The sequence below is a fragment of the Aythya marila genome, assembly GCF_965140915.1.
Source record: "Aythya marila genome assembly, chromosome: 2".
NCBI lineage: Eukaryota > Metazoa > Chordata > Aves > Anseriformes > Anatidae > Aythya > Aythya marila.
The window spans coordinates 45,172,828-45,179,113 of record NC_139043.1 but is presented as its reverse complement, the minus strand read 5'-3'; positions in this window follow the sequence as shown (position 1 = coordinate 45,179,113).

Below are 6,286 nucleotides of genomic sequence, written 5' to 3'. Positions count from 1 at the left end.
TGAGTCAGAGGGACAGGTTTCAAAGCACATCAGTTTGTCTTTGGTGATCTTCTGTACTCTGTCACGGGCTGTGAAAGCTTAGACATTTCTGAAAAACTGTTTTGAAAATGGGTCTATTTGATTTTTTTTTTTTTTTTTTAATACTACCATATTCTGCATTTCTGTTCTGTGGAAGGTATTCTGGCCAACTGATCAATCAAAAAAAAAAAAAAAACAACCTTTCAAATCTGCGTGGACATCTGAGAGAGGAATAAATCAGATGCAAATCCAGATTCACAAAGCGTAATAACCTGAAATAAAAAATACGTTGATTTGCATGGATTGATTTTTATTTCCTTCTTTTCACTAGAGCTCTTTTCTTTTGCTTTAATGTTGTGTTGAGTTTAATATAGCAGATACCCATCAAATTTCCTAGAGTAAAGATCCTGTTGACCACTGGCTATCTCTTCAGAGCGTGCTGGCAGTGTGAACAGTGAAGGGGTATTTGGATGAGAAATGTTCAGTAGCAGAGAAGCACTAAGACTATTTGTTGCCTTTGCTGACAGTTTTTTCTGAACTTCACAGAGGATCCCTTGTATGCTCTCTGGAGAAATACCACTCCCTCTACAGTTGTCTCTGTATCGGATTCTCATGCTGTTACAGGAGAGCTCTTACAAAGAAACCAGGCCAAATGTGAAGGATTTGTCTTTATACTAATGCTTGTTTTCCTTCTACGCCACCTTTTAATAGTTGGTATCTGTACACTTCTTTCATTCTTCATGTGATTTACTATTTATAAGTCTGGTCTTTGAACACTGTAAATCCTCTCACATACCAGAAGCGCAAGTATCTGCATAACTGTCAGTGCCATCTGAACACTTATTTACAAGCCCTGCAGTAGTTCAAGAATTTACATATCTTAAGCTGTTATTAATACTGTAGTAGAGCTGTCTATTCATCTTTGCAGCTTCATCACAAGGCGTCAAATATCTTGAAAAAAAAAAATCTGAAGACCTTACTAATACCAATTTAAAAGTGATGTTCTTGTCTTTATATCTCTCAGCCACTGAGGATGTTTTGAATTTTTTTAATAGCTTGAAGAAACCACATACTAAAGAAGCTACATAGGGCTAGCACATAGAAGTACACTGGGAGAGATCATTAGAGAGGCACTGGTATGAAAACTTCTGCAAATATCCTCTTAGCTGGATTCAGTCAAATTTAAAAATTAAATATGTGATTCAAATGAGTTAATCAGAATGCTGAATAACAGCACTCCCTTCCTGCTTCCCCTTCTCTTCAGTAACACTGGCTCTGCAAGTGCAGGTATCACGCAGCAGGTGTGGTGCAAAAAGCCCATATCCTGTAGCAAACACCCAGTGGGGTGTCGTGTTTTGGTTGTGAGACTACCAAGGAGTGCAACTTGTCACCTGTACGGGGTAGCTGCCATTTCCTGAAGGGGTGTTTGTTGTTCCACCTCCTGATAATGCAACAGGTTTTAGAAGTTGCAGCATTTCAAGTGTACTTGCTGCTGAACACGTGTAAATCGGGGTGTTTTCAACTGCATAGCTTGCTGTCCTGCTCTGGCTTATGGGATAACGCTAGCACACGTGTACTTCACATAAGGAGAAGGTTTCTTGCCTATATTGAAACGGCATCACAAGTAGAGGAGAGTGAGTTGTGATCGTGGTGCCACACCAAGGAGGCTGTGGGGCTGGACTTGTGCTGCTGCCACTGGGGGAGGATGGAAATGGTGGGGAGCTGCTTGCCTGGGGCAGGAGCCAAAGCCTTTGAGCTACTCCTGTGAGCTGTTTATTAATTCGGAGTTAAACATCTTCTGTTTCAATTACTTTGTTACTAAATGTATTATTACTTTAATTTCTAATGGCCCTGGACTATCACTGGGGAGGTTGTCACAGACAGATGTGCTTTCTCCTACTTGGTTTCTCAGCCTGAAGCTCCAGAACTCAGTGATCCCCTCCAGTTACTCCTGCTCACTTTACTTTTTAGCTTCAATATCTAGCTTCCGTTGCCTGAGTAGAAAGTGACATCCTGAAGGTACTATCCTGAAGGTAGTCTTTTGTCCAATCTAAGGATTAGAAACAGGCAAAATTAGGCAAATACAGAGTCCCCCTGTCCCAGATGAACCAGCAGTGCCTTGTGCTAAGGGATATGTACATGTAAGGAACATGTACACAGGCAACATCACTACCGTAAAATAAAAAAGCTTTTAGTCCATGTTACCTGTAGGTTATCAAAGGAAGAACTGAACATGTTACAAGGAGACTTGCATCCCATAAAGGAGGGTCCTACTCTACATTGTAGTCTGTTTTGCTGTATAGGGAATTAATTGTTGGCAAGCTCTGCTGCCACTGGTATTAGTGGTGAAGCAGTTGAGAATTCAATTGTCTGTGAATTGTGTCCCTGTTTCAGCACAGAGAGAGCAAATTATTGATCTCCACTTAGAATATAATGCTTGAAAGTCATGTGTGCTCTCCTCAGGCTCTTCCATGTCCTTGGGTTGGGAAATGGCCTGTGCTGTCCCTAGCACATACCATGTTGCTTTGCGATGCTCAGAAATCACGTGGGGGTGCAGCAGAAAGCAGAAGTGCTTTTAAAACCAGGAGCACAAGTAGGTTTATTGACTCCTCTACTTTATTACCATCTCATCAGAAAACATGCAGCTCTTCTTATGATTTCCAGCAAAACACTGACATTCACCAGTGCATCCATCCCCTGCACATTCAGCTGTGCCTGGAGCTGCCTGTGACACGGGGCAAAAGCCTGACTCCAAGCACTTCTATCGTACTGAGCCTGTTTTTGGTAGGCATTTGTGAACATAAGGGCTGTGGGTGCTCCGTGTCCAGGAGCACGTTACCCCATCCTTAGGCTGTTTGGGGAGGGGATGTTTTTAACATCGACACTCTGCTTTGGAGGAGGATGTAGGGTTAAGCGTCAGCTGTATCCATGACTGCATGGCGTGACTGCTCTGAAAAATAAATACTCTTGATTAATAACCCCTCTCAGTGGTTCTGTAACGGTACATGAATAAACAGTGGCAAGCATACAATATAAGTTGAAGGTAAAAAGACAGCAGGAAGTGGAAATCAAAACACTCATCTTTCACTTGACAACATAATTGCAGCCATTGATGATAAACAAGGAGAGTTTATTTCCCGCAAATCCATACTTCTAAATACCATTGCTCTGTCATTATGTGAGACTGATAAACATTTTCCTTTGCTATTTTCACTTGATGTGGAAAAAAATTGTTGTGTTATGTTAGCATTTAAGAAATATTGTGCTAATAAGCTGAAGGGATGACAGGAGTTTGTGTGTAGAGTTTCACCTTCCTCCACCTTCCCTGTGGATTTCAGAGTCTGGTATGGTCTGAGCTTTTCTTAAAATAATAAAATTATTTTTTTCTTTATTGATTTTAACAATCTAACTCATGAGTTGTGTTTGCTAATGTAGCATTTCGTAACCAGCTACACCTCCGAAAGGTGAGGTATAGCACAATCAGATAGATGTCCATGAAATCATGATGATGGAATGGGAAGTGACAAAGCTCCAGGAGGACTTTTGGCCATAGAAAACCTTCCAGCACAGAAAGACAGTTGCTGGGCAGATCTTCCCAAAACTGCGAACTGCTGAATTACATCTTTATATCACTACACTGATAGCAATACAAACCACGAGGGAGGCTGACTGGTGCCCTCCAGCTGCTTCCATAACACGCAGCAGCGGTGAGCCTGACACTCCTGCCAGTGCAATGGGATTTATGCTGCCCTGTGCTGGTGAGCAGAGAGGTGCTTCCTGCCCTGATAACCTCAGCGGAGAACAGTGGTGGGTTCATTCATTTCATGAGTGCAGTATTCGTAGCGCTGCTCAGCTTGGCTCGCTCTCCTGATTTATTTCATTCCCACGTCTCCTTGAAATTTCATTTGGGAATGCCTCTGTACCCAGTGTCTTCTAATAATTAGCTCTTATGCCCTTCAGTGCACAGACATTGCTTATTAATTGCACTCTAATGAGCATCTCTCACCTGCAGCAAGTTGCTCTGCACTGTTGCACACCACAGTGTGCAACACAGCGTAGTACAGTTTATTGTGTTTGTATAGCACACTTGATGGCTCTTAACAGCTGTAAATGCATGCAAAAATGCTGACCTTGATCTTGGGGTTTTATTGGTTTTGGAGAAAGTGTTCAGCTTCTGGTGGAGGAATTTAAGTCAATTACATGTAGCGTTCTCATTATAAATAAATCACACCAGCAAAGAGAATTAATTTCAATTAATTCTCTGCTGTGCTTGAAGCAAGGCAGCAAAACGAACCCATATAAAGCTGGCAGTTTTCTCTGGGGACTGTGCAGGTATGGCAGCAAGGTGTGCTGTCAGGTAGTAAAGGCATATGTTAAGGCTAATGGTCACTAAATTAATGCAGCCTGCTGACCTACCTCGGGAAGCATCAGTGAAGATAGGAAGATGTGATACAAACTGGGGAGAACTGCTGTGTAAATAGCACTGGTTCAGCCCCCTACCCTTCTGTCAATAAGCTTCTCCTTGCATCTCTCCCCTCATTTTAGAGGGGTGTGTGTGTGTGCGCATGTAGGCATCACAAGAAGGATTTCCAGCAGCACCATTGTCCATGATGATATTAAGACTAATAATGCCATAGTTCTCTATTTGCCCTGCTTTCCTCATTCCTGTAGGATGCCATAGGTGGACTCCCACCTACATGGATGGTTGACATGCCACAGCAGACTCATTTCTGAGTTTGAATACTGAGCCCCCATGGTATTGTCTTGCTTTCTGATCTAAGTGGGCAACCAGTGATTTGGGGAATTAGACACCCCATGTAGCCACTGCCCATGATGCATTGAAAATCACTGATTGTGAATAATTTGATTTTTGGACTAAATTAATATGCATTTTCATGGCAATAAATTTGTATACTAAAACAGAACTCAAAAGAGGCAATCAGCTAAGAAAGCAAATGCAGTTTCCAGGGTGAATGCAGACAATGGCTTAAATTATTTGCTGTGATCTAATGAGCGTCCGCTGGAGATTGAGCCTTCTGTGCTCCAGTGCTCACTGCTGCATCTCAGAGTCTGGTGTGTAAATTCTTCTGCCAAAGAACCTGTACATACTGGACTCACACCATGGATGAAGCCAGCTTTTGGGGATTTGAGAGGAATGGGCTTGGAAAGGGAGGTTGTTAGCAAAAAATCTGTTTGAACCAATTTCCTATTGTTCAGTTTGTGCTCTGTAATTTGCTTCACATTTTTCTGGGTGACACAGGATTGCAGCCAGCTAAGTCGAGTTTTCATCTGTCTGTTTTCATTTCCTTTCTCATTTCCTTTCTAAATAGTAGAAAAACTTTTTTTTTTTTTTTTTTTTAATGTAGTTTTTGCAGGTGTTCAAAACAATAACCTTGAAGAGGGTCCCTTGGCAACCTGCTTCTCTACTGAAAAGCGCTATGATTCATCTTTCATAAGCAAGGCACAGTAATTTTATAAATATTTCTCTCTTTTTTTTTTTTATTATTATTATTTTATTTCTAGAAGATTGAAATGGAAGACCAACATTGCTGGAGCAGAGGCTTTTCTGCATGTGGCCTCTGTGAAAGCAGAGTTACACAGATTCTCACCAAATCCTGAAATCCTGTCTGCAACAATGTGTTGTTGCTCCATGCAGGAATGAACTCACAGCGGCACATTCAGATTTGGTGCCTTAGTCGTGTAAAGAGTTTGAATGCATGTGCCCAGTGTCACACAAAACATGCATGAGAGAATTTGGCAGAGGGTGATAGGAGAGTTACCTCATGGTGCACATGGTTCAAAATCCCTCTACCTTTCTCTGCAGTTACCAAGAAATGCATTTTTGTCTGCTGGTTTGTTCTCTGCAAGAGGTTTGTTAACTGCAAGATCTGTTTCCAAAGGGAGATCTTTCCTCAGGAGCTTCCATAGCCTTCCTTAGTCTAGCCTCAAAATTTTCTTTATTTGGCCTAAAAGTTTAGCACTACATATGGAGAAGGAGCCTGATAGACAAGAAACAGATTTGATTTCTCTTCCCCCGTCTTCCATTTCCCTTGATCACAGGTCAACAGAAAACTTCTTTCCCTGTATGCCACTTAAAGAGAAAAATCAATCATTTTCTGTGAAATTGCCAGTTGATTTCTAAACTGCAATTTCACCCCTGCAGAAAAGGTGCCACGGAAAGTCCTTCAGCTCTCTCTCACCCAGCTTTGGAGACATGAGGGCATGGCTCTGAGCCCAAAGGCTATCAGCCTGGGGCAGGATTTCTCCA